Source organism: Antechinus flavipes, chromosome 2 (assembly GCF_016432865.1).
Source record: "Antechinus flavipes isolate AdamAnt ecotype Samford, QLD, Australia chromosome 2, AdamAnt_v2, whole genome shotgun sequence".
NCBI classification, from domain to species: domain Eukaryota; kingdom Metazoa; phylum Chordata; class Mammalia; order Dasyuromorphia; family Dasyuridae; genus Antechinus; species Antechinus flavipes.
The window spans coordinates 171,233,097-171,251,124 of record NC_067399.1 but is presented as its reverse complement, the minus strand read 5'-3'; the positions used below and the strand labels follow the sequence as shown (position 1 = coordinate 171,251,124).

Here is an 18,028-nt window from a genome sequence, read left to right as displayed (position 1 = left end):
TCTAGCAGACTTGTGATTTCATTGTTTTAGTGATCTCCTGATGAGGAAACTCCCCCTAATGATACAGGTAGCTTACAATCTGGGAAAATTGTCTGAGGCATTGAAAGGTTAATTGATTTGCCTTGAGACATAAAGATCAAGGCATCTATAAGAATATTAATTGATATATTCATAGTTTGTTTTCTCCTCAACATTGTGAAGTAAGTAATTTAAGAACCTGTTTTCTTTATTTTAATTTTCTTCCTTTTTCTCTCCTTCCCTTTTTTCCCTCCCTCCCTCCTCCTCCTCCTCCTCCTTATTCTTCTTCTTCTCTCTCTCTCATTTTAAAGATTGCCTATCTAAGTACAGGGACTACTTTTGGGCAGTCCTATTGTAATCCCTATGTGAGATTTGACCTGTTTCTGATATAAATCAGTTCCTCTCCTGCACCCTGATAGCCACTATTCTTTTCCTCTGACCCATTCCTCAATTATGAAGACTTAACAATATTAATGCTGAACATTGTATCAAAAATGATAGGCTTAACTCACCCACTGAATCTCAAAAATGCTGAGATTTATTAGTCTCAGCCTTTTGAATGATTCCTACTCTATTCTATCTGTGCATTTGAAAACCTCATTTTTTTTAAAGTGAAGAAAGAGGATATTTCGAAAAGTTAAGTGACTTCAGCAGGGTCGCATAGTTATTAAGGGTCAAATCTGGCATTCAGATCATGGTTTTTGCTTCTAAGACGTCACTCTGTAGAGTTTCAGGTACGGAGGGGAGGGGAAGTGGAGGAATTGTTGGATAGTTCTATCATAATATTAATTTTTACCATTTTTATTTGTTCATTTTGCTTTGAACATGAATAGAAGTTTTTAAATTCACAACAGGAAGGAACTGAATTTGGGAGAAGATTAACTATCTTTGAACTGAGAGCCTAAAGGGGACTTATAGAAGAATGGCAATCCAAATACATAGGGCTCATTACTTTGACCCTGAATATAAAAGACCAAAGAATGACTACTTGAATGGCAATTCTTCTCAGAAAGAAGGAGAACTTTTCTCCTTTGTGCAGTATTTCTATACAGTGATTCTGTTAGAATTTTATGGGATTGTTGCACTAAAATAGCAGTAGGCTATGAACTATAAATTCTTTTAGGCTTTCCTAAAAAAAAAAAATAAACACAAAATTTGCAAATGGAATATTTTTGCTAATGAAGATCAGGCTTAATTTGCATCCATATATTCAAACTCAAAAATGACTTTTTAAAAATCCTCTTTAAATAACTGGAATTTACATTTATTCATTGACCTCCAAATTACTTATATGAATAACCTTCTCTTTATTTTTCCTCCCTTATTATTCTAAAATATGTAATAAAATTGCTATAATACTTTTTTTGTTTGTTTGTTTTGGTGATTTTTGATGATTACTTTTTAGGGTTAGATGAAGAACAATTTTATAATAAGAAAATCTCTGTATTTTTATCCACCAAATAAAAACTTTTGAAAAATTTAAGGGATAAGATTTAAGATCACAAGTATTAGGTTAAATAAATTGCTTTGTATTTATTTATTATTTTTCACCTAGATAGATGCTAAACCACCCCACCTTTTTCTTTTCCCTTCCCCCCTCAGCTGCACAAAGAAATCAGCTCAGCTAGTTTAGGATAGAATTAAGAAGCAGGACACAGGAACACTTACTTCACAGAAGATTAAGCTGAAGCAAAGGATAATACCATTTTCAATTAAAATTGCCTAGGGAAATTAGGTAGACAGAGCATAATTACCTGGGTTGGCATTCAGCCAGGTTTCCAGAGCTGAGACCCTACCCTCTTTAAAAATGCTATAGATCTTAAATGACCACAAGCAACTGAAGATGTGTGTGTGTGTGTGTGTGTGTGTGTGTGTTGTGTGTCTGTGCATATGTGATCCTAGCAATTTTTCAATTTTTAGTTTTCCAGAACAACTATTTTAAAACAAATAATGTGATATGAACAATACAAACAAATAGGACCTTGTAAATACGGAGACAAAAAAAAATCTGTTATGTAACCACATCAATTCAAAGTGAGAAGATACTGGAAAAGCCTTCATTTTTATTGTTTTGGTGATCTTTTCTAAGTTATCAATGAAAAACTGATATAGAGATAAAATGGATGTATAACACAAAGAACCTGACTGAAGCTAATTATTACCATTCTCTCTTACCCTCCTCCCTTGCACCTTTTTCAGAAAAGGTTCCAATATGTAGGTGTCCTAACTCATTTCTCAGTGTCAACTCAGCTACCTGGGTAAATATCATCTTTCACTTGGACCATTCTAGCCCTGCCTCTTATTGAGATGAGTCATTTAAAGTAAATATATTTTAATGTAAATGTCAAGATTTAGTACTCTGCTTTTTCTGTTCCTTTCTGGGACATTTTATAAAGACTGATTAATTAATACATGTGACCTCATTCTTACTTCTAATGTTGACAAAAAGCATCTGATAATATATTGTCATGTTCTATGGCTAGAAGGAATTAATGAAGCTGTTTAATGTACAAAACATATACAAATTTAGTTAAATGCAAGTGAAAATTTTTTCTTTGTCTTTTATGTAAAATTAAAAAAAAGAAATAATGTATTCTTTGTGTTTCTAGAATTTCTTTTAAACTTTATTTTATTTTTTGGACTTTGAATTTCAAGGGATAGAAAAAAAAAGAAACTTTTGCCAATGGAGTTTGGCAGTTGCTCTGAAACTTTTGATCTTAAGACTATTGTGTTTTGTTGTTGTTGTTGTTCACTCATTTTAGTATATCTTTGTAACCCCATTTGGGATTTTCTTAGCAAAGATACTACAAAGATACAAAAAGGATTACTTCCCCAGATCATTTTACAGAGGAGGTATCTGAAGCAGACAGAATTAAATGATTTGCCCAGGATCACACATAAAACTAGTAAGTGTCTGAAGCCAGATCTGAAGTCATAAAGATAAGCCTTCCTGACTTCCGGCCTGATATTCTATTTACTGTACCATCTGACTGCCCCAAAGTATGATGCAGAACACTAATAGAAGTGACTCACTCAGGATCACAAATCTCAAAGATGATTGAATTTGAATCCAGTCTTCTTGGCTTACAGGCCAGCTCCCTATCTCCTTTCCATTTCAGAGCAGGAGGATATAGCTTGTGGAGTGGATAAGAGAAGAAATGAGAAAAAATAAGAAATCCCATTTTTTCTTCCTTGCCACATGCAGAGAATTTACAACATTGTTGATGTAATCAGGGGTTTTCTTATCAGCTTCCTTAACTGATCTAACTCCTCACATGGAGAAGCTAGAAAGCCTTACTAATAGCAAATTTGAAATGACTTCAAGGGGAAGGACTTTGGAGAGACTGGAGCATATAGGTAGATATTCTCTAATTGGTTTTGATCTATTAGCCATTTGGTTGAGAAGAGCCTTTTTGAATTGGCTGCAGAGCAGGAACTGCAAAAAGGACTGAGATAGATTTGGCTGACTCTCTTTACATCATTTGGTGAATTCTTTGATCAGAGTATCCAATGAGAGATGACATTATATAAGGGAAGAAGCCTTGAAGACTTCTCCAATCTAAGGCCATCCATGTGGCCTTGGAAGACAGTCCTTTATTCTTGTTCTATGTAATTTTTCTTCTCTATTTTAGGTGAAAGACATAGAACTAAGTCCTCTGTGACTATTACCAGAAATAAAGTATATTGTTCCTGGGGAGCAAAGCAACCAAAGTAAAAGATACTGCTTATTGATCCCCAGAAAAGTTTTATAATTTTGGTGATATCTGTCATACATCCTTGAGAAAAAAAAGAATGATCTTTGAGAACACATATCATAGAGCGCTCAGTAAGGAGATCTCTGCAGGGCATCTGAGCACCCAAAATAATATGCTTGGAAAGTGCTATTTTAGAGGTAGAGGATATGAACCATGAGGGATGTTAAATGAATTGTTCAAAGCGAAACAGTGAGTCAGTGAGAAAGCCCAGAATAGAACATAATTTTCCTGATTCCAAGCCTTGGGGTGAAACTGTTAAGTTGACATGTTTTGATTTTCTTGAATTCACTGAATTAATCTTTTACTTTTCAGACTCTGAAAAACACACACACACACACACACACACACACACACACACACACACAAAAAAAAAAAAAAAAAAAAAAAAAAAAACCAGGGCATCCCCAAAGTCATAATGTGGTTTTCAGCTTTACTAATTACTGAAATGCTGAAAACTGCATCAATACTTTTAGGTCATCCTGAAAATCATGTCAACAATCACCTTCCATGTTTATTTAAAATTTCCTAATGAATTGAGTTAAAACATATTTCTATTTTTTCATTTTATTAAATGATATGCAAGCACCAGCTCACCTTATGTCTGTAGTTTTGTTAGTCACCACTAGTAGGCGATGTCATCCTGTTAGATGAATGAATAGATTTCTATATTCAATATAATCAAATTTTAGTTTTTCTGAACAAAATATTTAAAGATGAGAATATGGGCAGATATTAAAAAAGAAAGTAAATTGGCTATGAAGATAATAAGGAGTAGCATTTAAAAATACATCAAGACAAATGTATGCTAATTCATGAATAAATTTCATATGGATGCTAGTTAACAATGGCAATGAATGATTTTAAATCTTTTCTTCCTCATATTTTTGTATTCAAAACCTCCAGGGCTGTTCATAATAAGGCAAGATCCATGTAAGTTTGCACACTAGTCAGACTATCTTGTTACATTGATACATGATATATATGGTTAACTACGGCAATATTTTATCTCATTAATTCACTCTATTTAAGGTCACCTTTATTTACCTCTTTTCTCTACACAGCAAGGCAAAATTGAGATACTTTTCTATTTTTCACCTAAATAAAATCCAGCTTAATGAGAGATGAGAAGTATTTAGCCTTTCTTCTATGCTTTGATTGCTGTGTTTCAGCTAGGTGAGGCCACCATTCCCTCTGACACATTTGAGGTTTTTCTGAGTCCTTGGAAATCTACTCAATACATAGTTAAGGAAGTTCACTAACTTCTGTACTTCTGCTAAAGCAGTCAAATAAGTTTTGTTTACTACGTTTCTCCTCTACTGCCCCTTGAGTCTCTTCTTGTGGAACATTTTGAAAAGCAGTTCACCATTTCCCTCTTTAAATATCAACATATTGCAGTACTCAGCTGGAACCAAGCTTTTATTGCAGCAGCTTTTTCCTTCTACAATTTCACTGATCCAATACAATTCTTGTTCTTTTCTTTTTAAATAGAAATATATTTTTATTTATGTTGTTAAATATTTCTTAATTGCATATGCAATTTAAAAAAATAATTTAAAATTTGTATGAGTTTCAAATTCTCTTCTCCCCTTCCAATTGGATTTCCTGAGAAGGCAAGCAATTTGATAGCAGTGATACATATGAAGTCATGAAAATATATTTCCATATTATCCATGTTATAAAAGAAAATATAAGCAAAACACTACAACAACAACAAAAACATTAAAAAATGTGTACTTCAGTCTGCATTCAGAGTTCATCAGTTCTCTCTCTGGAAATGGATTATATTTTTTTATCTTGAGTCCTTTGGAAGTATCTTAAGTCATTTTTTTGATCAGACTAGTTAAGTCTTTGATGGTTGATCATCTTTATAATATTGTTGTTACTATGTACAATGTACTTTAGATTTGTCTTAACTTTGTATATTCCTAGTTTTTTTTAAACCATACTTCTTGAAATTTTTTTATAAAAATCAAATTTCTTATTCCATCACAATCATATATCGCAGCTTGTTTAAACATTCCTCAATTGATGGCTGTCCCTTTGATTTCAAATTATTTACCATCACAAAAAGTGCTGCTCCTAAATATTTTCATACAAATAAGTCCTTTTCCCTTTTCTTTGGAATACAGACTTAGTATTGGTATTGCTGGGTCAAAAAGAATGCATAGTTTTATGATCCTCAAACATGCTGTCCCCAAAATAGTCTTGCTCCCTTTGGTATTCCACTCATGGGCATGTGCTTGTACCTTCTTTTCCACATCTTCTTCACCATCTGTCATTTTCTTTTTCAGGTCATGTTAGCCAATCTCATAAGTGTGAGGGGTTATTCAGAATGGTTTTAATTTTCATTTCTCTAATCAGTGGTAATTTAAAGCATTTTTTATGTCACGTTTGATAGCTTGCTTTCTTCCTTTGCCTATTCACATCCTTTGAACACTTATTAATTGGGGACTGGCACATGTCTTATAATTTTGGTTCAGTTTCTTATATATTTGAACACTGAAACCTTTATTAGACTTTAGTTTATTTATTTATACATATTATAAATATATATATATAAAATATAAATATAGGATATAATTTATCATAATATGTGTTCATTTATTATATAATATAATAAAAATAAATAAATATATTTATTTATTTCTGTTTTCCTTATAATTTGGGATATATTATTTTGTGCAAAAGATTTTTAATTTCACATACCATAAACAAAATTGTCTATTTTACTTACTATGATTCTCTTTCTTTCTGTGTTTAGCTTTCTATGTTTCTCTTGAGTCTTGTATTTGAACATCAAATGTTCTATTCCACTCTGATTTTTTTTATCAGAAATGTTTGAAAGCTTTCACTATTCCCTTAAATATTTTTTTACTTCACATGAAGAAATATACTCATTTTTATTGGATAGGTTATTCTTGTTTGAAGATCCAACTCTTTTGTCTTCCTGAATATCATATTCTAAGTTCTATACTTTTTTAATCTAGTAGCTGTTCAATCTTGTGTGACTTTGGCTACATAGCATGTTAATGATTTTTTTCTAACCTATTTGAAGTATTTTCTCTTTGATCTGGGACTTCTGGAATTTGGCTATAATTTTCCTATGAATTTTCTTTTAGGATCTATTTTACGAGAAGATTGGTGGATTTTTTTTTCATTTAGCTAAATCTTATTTTAAGGTTTGTTTTTCTTCAGGGTTTTTTGCCTCTTTACCAGATTGTTAATTATTACCTTTTGATAATTTTCTTTCATTCTCTTATTTTTAAGGTTTTTTTTTTTCCCTCTATCATTCATATAAACTTGAAAATCATTGTAGAACTCCTCCAGGAATTTTTGTGGCTTTGTATCAAATTCCCATTTTACTTTGAGAATTTGTTTGTTGCTATTTTGACTTTTGATTTTATTTGATTTATTTTTTTGGTTTGTGTCTTAATCTTTTCTTCACTATAGTAGCTTTTTATAATCAAGATGTTATTTTTTGATGTTATTGCTGTTGTTTGTTCATTTTTCCCCCGTTTCTTGATTTTGAATTTTCTGTTAATGTTGAACTCTATTCTTTTGTGAGGTGGGAAAGGTCATTGTTTTAAGCTTTAGGCTTTTTTACACTGATATTTCCAAAGCTAACTGGCATTTTGGGAATTTTTGGTGATCCCAAAGTAATATCATTTGGGAAAAGGTATGGACGCTGCTCTCTTAGCCTGTGCTCTGGTTCTTACCAAGAAAGGTCTCTGGTTCCTTGGGATTACAATTGATACTTCTCAGGGCCACTGCTACTTTGGGACCAGGAATGATACTACTCCTCAGGATTTCTGAGTCTTTTTTTCCACCTACAGCAATAGTACCTCCCTCTTGAATGAAAGTGCTCCTTTTTACCTTTGAACTGTAATACAAAAATGGGTGTGCATAATCAAGTTGCCAACCAGCATCCGATGACTATTAGCATAGGATTTCTTAATAACCCCATTACATTCTCTTTTCTTAAGTAAATTTCTCCCCCTCTCAGACCTACTGTCTCTTCTTTCTTCCGTTTCTCCTTCTCTTGGCTTTCCTCCTTAATGCCTACAAAAGTGCTTGTTTTTTTCATCTTCAAAAAACCTTCACTTAATCCCAACTACCTCTTCTTGTAACTATTTTCCATTTTATGAGTAACTTTCTTGAAAAGTCATTCTAGAACATGTTCCTCCACCTCCTTTTCCTTTCCCTCACTTCTTAACATTGTATAGTCTGGCTTCTAACTTCATCATTTAACCAAAACTTCTTCCTAAATTTAATTAAAGACCACTTAATTGCTAAATCTAATGGCCTTTTCTCAATCCTCATCCTTCTTGATGATGTAAAGAATACACTTTGATACTATTCACTACTCTCTTTTCCTTGTTACCCTCTTCTCTTTTGCATTCTTTTCTATGCTTTCATGACTCTACTGTCTCCTGGCTCTCCTTTCATCTATCTCAATGCTTCTTCTCAATTTCCTTTGTTGGATCTTTATCTAGCTCATGCCTGTTAATTATTAGTCACCCATAGGTCTTTTCCCTTTTCTCTGTTTCACTTACTGACCTCATAAGTTCCCATGGATTCAATTATCATCTATATGCTTATGATTCATAAATCTACTTGTCCAGTTTTCATCTCTTTGTTGGCCTCATCTCACATCTCCAGTTTCCTGTTTGATATCGCAAAATGGACATTATGTGGCCATTTTAAACTCAGCATATCCAAAACTGAATTCTATTACCTGAGTTCCAAACGGAAACTCTCCCTTACCCTTTCTTTACTTTAGTCCATCCTCCATTCAGCTGTCCAAATGATCTTCCTAAAGCATTGTCTAAACTTCTTACCTACTCCAAACCCCAATCCTCCTATCCGATTCAGTAACTTCAGTTGCTCTAGAATCAAATATAAAATCCTGTCTGGCATTCAAAGCCCTTCATAATCTTGCATCATACATTCATATGTACTCTGCATTAGAGGGACATTAACTTCCTTGTTGTTCCTCGAATACAACTACTTTCTGACTAGCCATTTTTACTTTCTAACACTTTATGCCTGGAAAGTTCTTTCACTCCATCTCTGCTTTCTGACTTCCTTAAAATCTCAACTAAAATTCCATCTTTTAAAAAGGAAACTTTCCTGATACCTCTTAATTTTAATGATATTGTCAGTTATTTTGAATTTATCCTGTATATAGTTGTAGCACCTTAAAAGTAGGGACTCCTTTACCTTTGTTTCCTTAGTGCTTAGCACATAGTAAGTGTTTAACAAATTTTATTGACTGACTGATTAGACTCAGGAAGACTTGAGTAATTTGGGCCTCATATGCTGAATACCTGAGTGACATTAAACAAGTCACTTAACCTCTATTTGCCTAAGATAGGAATAATAATATTTCCCTTTCCGGGTTATTCTAACTGCAAAAGGAACATTTTATGTAGAAATGCTTTTCAGATCTTAAAATACTATATAAATGTCAGTTGTCATCATTATCATCATCATCATTATTATTAATATACCAGTCTACTTCCACAAACCATTAGTGAGTAACATCTGTATGTCACTCATCAGGAGAATACTTTTTTCCTAAGCCCTGATATTATTTCAGGATTTGATACAATAATAAGAATGCTATCTCTGAGATGTCTTTATTTTTTCTATTGAAAAAGAATTCCTCCTCTTATTTGGGCTTTATTCAGGAGAGCAGTCTCCATAACAGACATTTGGCTAACACATTCCAAATATAGAAAACTTGAGCAAAACAATTTTAAGCCATTAACAAAGAGTACAATTTTTCCAACAGTATAATCTAAACATTGAATTATTTTTAAAAAAAATTTGTATCTCCATGACCCCAAAAATGTGTCTCCATGACAAAAATCTTGGCCACATGGATTATTGGACAATGTAGGAGGGAAATATGATTATTTAATTTTTAAACAAAATTTTTATGAGTTATTCTCCAATATGATTTATAGGATTTTACACTGTGAAAACTTTGAGAAACTTTGTTTCTCCACAAACATGATATTTTTTCTTCCTTCAAATAATTGAGAATTGATTCCTATAAAACTGGTCCTTTTTGAACACTAAGTTCATTCATTTTGATACTGAATCATAAATCAAATTTAGGATTGGAATTAAATGAAAATTTTAAAAAAAGGTAAATGAATATAATCCTGAATATGTGTTTGGGAGTGGCAATAATGATAATTAAAACTGACATTTACATAGGATTTTTAAGGTTTGTGAAATGGTGTATTCCTGGGTTTTCACGTGCTAGTCACAGCAATTTGGTCTTTACAACAGAATCACCAATTTGAGAGTTGAAAAGAAGGAACCTAAATGATCATCTAGTCTGACCCATACATGTAAGAAAATAATACATATGGTTTTCATAATTCTTTAGATGAAAGAATTAAATTTAAAGTGGCTAAAGGCTTTGACTACGGTTATACAACTAGTAAGAATAAGAAACTAGATTCACTCCTTGATATGTTCTTAATACAAGGACAAGATTTTCCCACTATACCACATTGTCTGCCTGTGGCAGTAAAACATAAGATTGTGATTACACTCTTCTCTAAGAATTCCTCTCTTCTCATCTTTTTAAGCATAGTTACCCAAAGGAGATAGTGTAGATGCTGTGCCATTCCAAGCAACTGTTTTGTGGTGATAACAATTCTGGCTAATATAAGTTGAAGCCTTTTTACAAGGATAAAAATATAAGTGCATTCTGTGAGAAATGAAATTCAAAAAAAAGAGTTTTGAGAATTAACAAATTTGAAAAAGCATGAGTAGATATAGATCTATTAAGACTATGTTATCAGATATGACTATACTAGTGAAATATAAAAAGATATTTTAGTTTTTATATTAATTTGATACAATTTTACAAACTTTTATTTGTAAAGAATTCTATTAGATGCTGAAGAAATATAGTATTCATCAATATAATTAATGATTTTTCAAGTTATATAAGGACATGCTTTGTGATCATTTTTAGAGAATTTATTTTATTTTATTATTGACAAATCTACTCAATCTGGAATTTTTAAAAGGTTAAAACATCTATTTATCAACCTGAGAATTGTTTCTTTCTTAAATTTTCAAATAGATTTGAGTCATTTCTAGGTTCCTCCTCTTTCTTCCTCCTCCCTTTCATTTAATGGTCAATAATAGCCCTAGCCCAAATTTCAGTGGTTCATTGTTTAGGTTTCAAAAGTTTAAAATGAGTGTAAATAGCAATTATTTCCTGTTCTAATCTGAAACTCTGAGAATTTTCCCTCACAAAAACTGAGATTTGGGAAAGACTTTAATTTACAAAGGCCAAAGTGACCTATTGCATCTTGAGGTATTGCCAGTTGTCACAACCTTTGCCTTGATAGTAGGCTTCAGTGACCTTGGAGAAGAGTGACACTGATGACTTTATGCAGCTCTGCTTCACACAAGTCCAATTCATGAGCAAGTTAAGACATCATCCTCATAATGTCATTGGTCCTTTTTGAGAAAAAAAAATGAAATCAATAACCACAACTTTTATAACTATATAACTTAGGATAGAATACTAATACTAAACCTTAAATTTCTAAAAAAAATCTGTTCAGTTAAATAGAATAGAAGAAATATAATGTCAAAAATCACAGGACATGGTTTGAGTCCCAACTCTGCCAAATGCTATATGTATGGCATTAGACAAATTGCTTAATAATTTTGTTGTATAAATAGTTTTCTTGTTCTTTTTTTAATTTGTGCATTACTTCATATGTCTTTTCCAAGTTTTTTGAAATAAATTCTTACAGCACAATGATATTCTATTATATTCATATACTATAATATATCTGTCTCTTCTTCATTTGATGAATATTGCCTTAGTTTTATTTATTGAAGTCAGTGGCATTGCAGGTTAATTCTGCATTTTTTCCTGGATGTTCCAGTGTGATAGTAGTTCATTGATATAGAAACTCCTTCCAGATGGCAACCCAGTCCTTGTTTCTCCATTTTCATTCAACTCTGTCCTTCTATGAGTTATCCATGGAAGATAAACCAATAATCCAGAGGCTTTCATTAAATCTCTTAAAATTTTATTTTATTTTAAGAGAATAACAATAATTATTCTCTTGTACCTTTCTCGTACTATATGTTCTCCTTTCTTTTTCAATTATAAATTTGTTCTACTATATCCTTCCACTGATTCTATCATCCAATTATTGCTTATAAACGTACATATATTGATAGACCACCTCTTTAATTCATCCAAATATATAACATAGTCTAGCCAACAAGCATTTTTCATTTGCTTGTTTTCAGGGTGAATAGTTAGAAGTTTATGAAATGTTCTCTTTTCTACCTTCACATCTCCTATTAATATTCCCTTTTTTTTTTACTGACACAATCATAGTATTGGATCAGATCCTCATCAATTCTCATTTTGACTATTTCAATAGCTTTTTAATAAGTCTCTCTGCCTTCTCTCTCACACATACAATCTGTCTACCTTGTTGCAAATGGGATTTATCTAAAGTCTGACCATATTACCACTATGTCCAGTGAGCTCTAGTAACTCTGTTATAGAATCAAATAGAAACTCTTTTGTTTCTTTCATTTAAAGCTCTTTACAACTTGGCCCTTCCTTTTGTGTTTTCTTGTTACACAGTAGTGTCTTTTATACATTTTGTGATCCAAGAATGCTCTGCTATTTGCATTTCCTTGAGTATGTCATTTCTCTGTTTTATGCTTTACCTTCATCATCATAATGAGAGGGCCATTGTACAAAATTATCTCTATTGAAACATTTCTCAAGAATTGTGTATGATTTGGCACACATATAAGACATATTGTGTTGGAAGAGATCCTTTAAGGTAGTATTTTATTTTACTAAGTCAAATGCTTTTTTTCAAAGTCAGAAAACTAAGAAATGTCCGATTGTGCTTAATAATAGTATTTTTAGTAGAAGAGTAGAATATTATAGTAGTAAGAAATATTAGAATTATTCCCTATATTTTAGTCAATTATATAACTGTAAATATTTGGTCTACTCTACAATATTTGTGTTTACATGAGCCTGTTCCCTTCTCTTACCTCCATCAAGGATTCTTTCAATGTATGCAAATATTGTGTAAAAATACTGTATATAGGAAAGCAATTGTATTAGTCAGTTGTTGATATTCCTTCACTTGCCCTTTAGTTCTTTTTATAACAATGATATCCAAGATTTTTGTTGTGTTTTTTTTTTGTTTTTCTACAAATGTGATATCTTCTTTTCTTTTAAATAACTTGAGAACTGATCCTTCAATACCTTCAAAATTGGATGACCTCTATAGAATTCCTTTATGTATTCTTACTCTAGTTGAGCTGCTAGTCCCATCTTTTTTATAGTACTATTCCCATGTCATAACAGGGATATGAAAATTAAATATGGTATAAAGTGGAGAGTCATTATTTACACTGATATCTCAGCATCTGAGACAAGAAATATTAATAATGAAAGGGATTCTTCTCATGGGATCAGAAATTTAGATTTCAAAGGTACTTTTGGAGTTCATCATATCCTACTATTAAGACCCAGAGAGTCCGGTTAAGGTCACAGAAATAATAAATGCCAAAGGTAGAGTTTGAACTGAAGCCCATTTTTGCTCTACTATTCTTAAATAGTATGGAAACAGGAGATGATGATGTTGAGGCTAGTATTGCCTATGTAAATTTTGCTAGCTGACCTTTTCCCCTGTCAAAGTATTCCTACCCACTACTGAAAGTATTCTCTTCCAAACTAGTATAGCAGGCTGGCACAACCTCTACAAGCTTGTATTATGTTCACAGATCTTTTGAGAACCCAGAGTTATCTTCTTGCTATGATTAGATGTGGATTTATGTGAATTTGGGACATTTGTGAGGAAAGCAAAGACCTAGAAAAAGAAAGAGTTTTGGAAACTTTTCAAATTTAAACTACTAGGGGATAGCCCTGAAACGTATTCTTTTTTTTATTAAAGCTTTTTTATTTTCAAAACATATGCATGGATAGTTTTTCAATATTGACCCCTGCAAAACATTACGTTCCAATTTTCTCTCTCTTCCCTGAACCCCCTCCCTTAGATGGCAAGTAATCCAATATATGTTCAACATAGCAAAATATATGTTAAATCCAATATATGCATACATATTGATACAATTATCTTGATGCACAAGAAAATCAGATTAAAAAGGGGGAAAAAAGAAAGAAAATAAAATTCCAGCAAACAACAAGAAAAAGCGTGAAAATGTTATGTGATCCATGTTATCCTCTCTCTGAGTGTAGAAGACTCTCTTCATCACAAGATCCTTGGAATTGGCCTGAACTATCTGAAACATATTCTTTTATAACTTCTCCAGAGTTCTTCTTCACTGGTACTTCAATATCCTTTGGTAAAGCTATCCAGATATCTATTGGAGTGCTCTCTCCCTGCTTCCTTCTCTCTGTCTGTCTCTCTGTCTTCATCTTTGTCTTTCTGTCTGTGTCTCCACGTCTCTGGCTCTGTCTATCTTTGTCTCTCTTTAACATCTCACCTTTTTGTACTTGTAGATTTTACTATGTTATCTAAGTTGTTATATCACTGATTTCCAGATAACCTGCTTCCTTCTCTTCTCTGAAAGTTACCATTATCACTCTTCTGTCTTTTCAAAATTAAGGGCATATTAATATTAATTTTAATTTGATTGTTTGGAGAATTTTATTATAATGCTTGATAGAATTGAATATATCTTGAAGTGCTTGCTCTTTTTGTTAGGTATCACCAATCTGTAAATGCTAGTATATAACTGCTACTTGGAGTCGAGACAACTTTAATTCAAATGTAGCATCAGATATTTACTTGCTGTGATGATCTTGTTTAACTTGCTTCAATATTCTGATCTATAGAATGGGAATAATAACAGCACTTATTTTCCAGGGTTGTTGTGAGGGTCAAATGAGATAATTGTAAAGCATTTAGCACAGCTCCTGGCACATAGTAGATGCTATCTAAATGCTAGTTATTATTAAGGTGCTTTGCAAACAATTAGTACTAGTTATTAGCTATGTGATTTAAAATCAGTGACAAATATTTTTGTTTGTTTCAGCCCCATTAATAAAGCATAATCTCATATCTTTGTTTTGAAAAGGTTTTTTTTAGTTCCTCATGACATACTCATCAAGATATTCACATTGTAAAGTCCTAGATATCATGTCATCCCATCTATTAAAGTATTTCCATTCTAAATCTCCAAGTAACCTGGTGTAATTCATTAGGCATAAGTGCAAAATAAGTTAGTAGGAAACAAAAAAAAACAGTTTTATAAATACAAGATCGACCTGGAGATGTTATGCACACAGGTGACAAAGGATTAGAAGTAATCTTCAAGTTCAATATGAACCAATTGTATAATATTGCAACTTAAGAATAATTAGTCCAGAAGCTGAGCACTATGAAAAGAAATATAAAGAGAAATTAATTTTCCTTTATAATTCTATATATCTTTTAGAACTTTGACTCTGAAGTTTGTTTCCATGTTTACTGTCAGATGAAAAGTCCCAAAGGATAAGAATAAAACATTGGTAAAAATTTCAGTAAATAGCCCCAGTTTCCTCATTTATTCAATGGGAATAATAATAGTACCTGCTTTACAGGATTGTTGTGAGGATCAACTGAGGTAATATTTATAAGACATTTATTCCAGTGCCTCTTCCCATTTCATAGTTGAGAAAACTGAGACAGAAAAGTTAAGTGACTTGTCCAGGGCTACTCAAGTAATAGTGGCTGAGGCTAGATTAGAAGTCAGAGTTTCCTGATTCCAGGTTCAGAGCTGTGACCACTGCACCACTCTACCCAGATCACCATTAAACACCTTAATTACCTGGCTGCATTTAGTGATATCTATTTTTGTGCCTGATCTTTGCTCAAAAGCTAAATTTGCCAACCTACTTTACTATAGGTACTAATTGAGAATAGCAAATAACAACAACAAAAAAAAATCTATTGTGAATGGGAAACAGATTTAAATGACAAGAACTTGGAATATGCTTTAAAGAAGACTTGTGTGGTACCCTTTTTGCCTTTGTAACTTGAACACTTACTACGATAATGTGAATAACTTTCCCATAGATACTCCAACAACTTCTCATGCACTCAGTTTCCTTTATTTCTTTCCCCTACTTTTCTCCTAAATTCAGTAGTGGAATTTTCTCTAGTCACATGTTTCCATGTTTTCTTTCCTATTTACTTCCTGAGGTCGAAATATGTAGAATGGATTTTGAAATCTGAAACTCAAAAAACCCAGAAGTCCAGCATAAATCTAGAGCCCACATGAGCCCTCCTTTTTTTCTTTATAAATATGGTGTAAAAAAGATATAATTTATATAATATCTGTGTAATTTTTTCTGTACCAACATCCCAGCATATAAATGACTTTGCCATATTCAACTTATCTATTACAATAGATTGGAAGAAATACAGTCTATCTGTGGTAGTTGTTGAGTGAGACATAAAGGACCAATAAATATCCATTTTTGGAAGATTTTCAACTATTATTGTTCAACTTCTGTGTTCTGACAATTTTTCTTACTTTATTAACTTAAAATGTTTTCAGAGCAAGATGCTAATAATTTAAATCATGAAAAGCATTAAAATTAAGGTTTTTTTGTTAGGGAAATTAATTTTTAAAGGCAGTAATCTGCTTTTCCACTATTATTATTAATTCCATTTTTGAAGTAGAAAGTAGATATAGATAATGTCCGTTTTTAAAAGACTTCATATTGATTTTTTGTGTGTGATTTCACATTACAGAGAAGAAGTCATCCACTTGACTAATTAGACAATCAGTCCTGGTTCATCAAGAGCTGATCTGTAAGTATACACTGTTTTATCCTAGAAATAAGTAGCTAAATCATTACATTTGGTATTGACTAAATATAAATACTGTCATCCCTCTATGTTCATGTTGCACATGTAGTATAAATTTAATAATGATTGTTGCAACAATATAGGTAAGTAACATTATATTTAATAGAGTTTTTAAAAATATAAATTAAGACATTCCATTTCCTAAGGGGAAATATTTGTGACAAGAAAATCTAACTATATAAATAATTAATTATAGAAGAAACATGAGTATAATATAATAAGCAACTTTGTCCTTTTATTATTTATATTTCATTGCAGTACACAATGATATTTTGAGTGATTTTTTTATATTAATCATGTTCAGAACATGTTTAATATCATAATATCTAATTATGTCCAATGCTCATTTGATATTAAGATTGACTTTGTATTGTTTTCAATATTATGTGAAGGATTAGTTATATTTATTGGACTCAGGGAGGCATCTTAACATAGTAGAAAAGAACTGAATTTGAGGTCAGAGGATCTGGGGTTCTGTACTTGGTCATGTCACTTATTAGCTGTATGCCCTGAACCAAGGCATTCATTCTGTCTAAATCTTAGTTTTCTCATACAGAGAATGAGGGTCATACTTTTATTACTGTCTCACAGGTTGTTGTGAAGTCCCAATGAGTTAGAGTACTTTAACTACAGAGCACCATAAAATGTGAACTTTATTTTGGAACAGACCTATGATCTCACTCGCGTGGAAAATGATTTCACTAAAATAGGCTGATGCATTTTCTGAAATTTAATTTTAAAGAGTTTTCTGGACCATGGAGAGTTTAATTGGACTGCCTCATTATCACAAGAACCATTTGCCAGGACTTGTACTTTCATTTCTTCTTGATTTGAGGTTCAGTTTTTTTTTCTTCTGTCCAGCTGCCTCTAAAACTATAACTATGGGCAAAATAATGTGTTGTTGTTTTGTTTTTTTTTGCTTACCTCTAACTTTCAAAATTGAGTGATGCTATACATACATAGATATTATATATTATATTATTATATTTATATTATATTATATATATTGTTAATATGTAGTGTATATATAACATATATATGTATTTACATATATAATACACATGTTCCTTATTAATTATTTATGTGTATATATACATATATTTGCTATCATAGTATTTATACTTCATATACTACAGTTATTGTCTTGTTTTCCATAGAATATCCAGAATACTTTTTATTTCTTTTTTCTAAATTTCTTACCTTTGGTTTGTGATATTCACCTGTGGTTTAGCCAAGGGTTTTGCAGATTTAACTCTGTCAAGTTAAATAATATTCATTGTAAGATCCATATTCAAGGGATATTCTTTTGTCATGAACTATTTATTTGTATGCAGTAAAAAACAAAACAAA

General features: G+C 31.8%; 1 protein-coding gene across 5 annotated transcripts in view; it reads left to right on the top strand.

Annotated features, from left to right (window-relative positions):
* PLCB4 (phospholipase C beta 4) overlaps positions 1-18,028 on the top strand; it is a 477,498-nt gene that overhangs the window by 162,409 nt on the left and 297,061 nt on the right. For all 5 annotated transcript variants that reach the window (XM_051975941.1, XM_051975940.1, XM_051975939.1 and 2 more), the window contains one exon: positions 16,562-16,621. The gene's annotated coding sequence lies outside the window, so the exon portion shown is untranslated. The remainder of the gene's footprint in view (positions 1-16,561; positions 16,622-18,028) is intronic.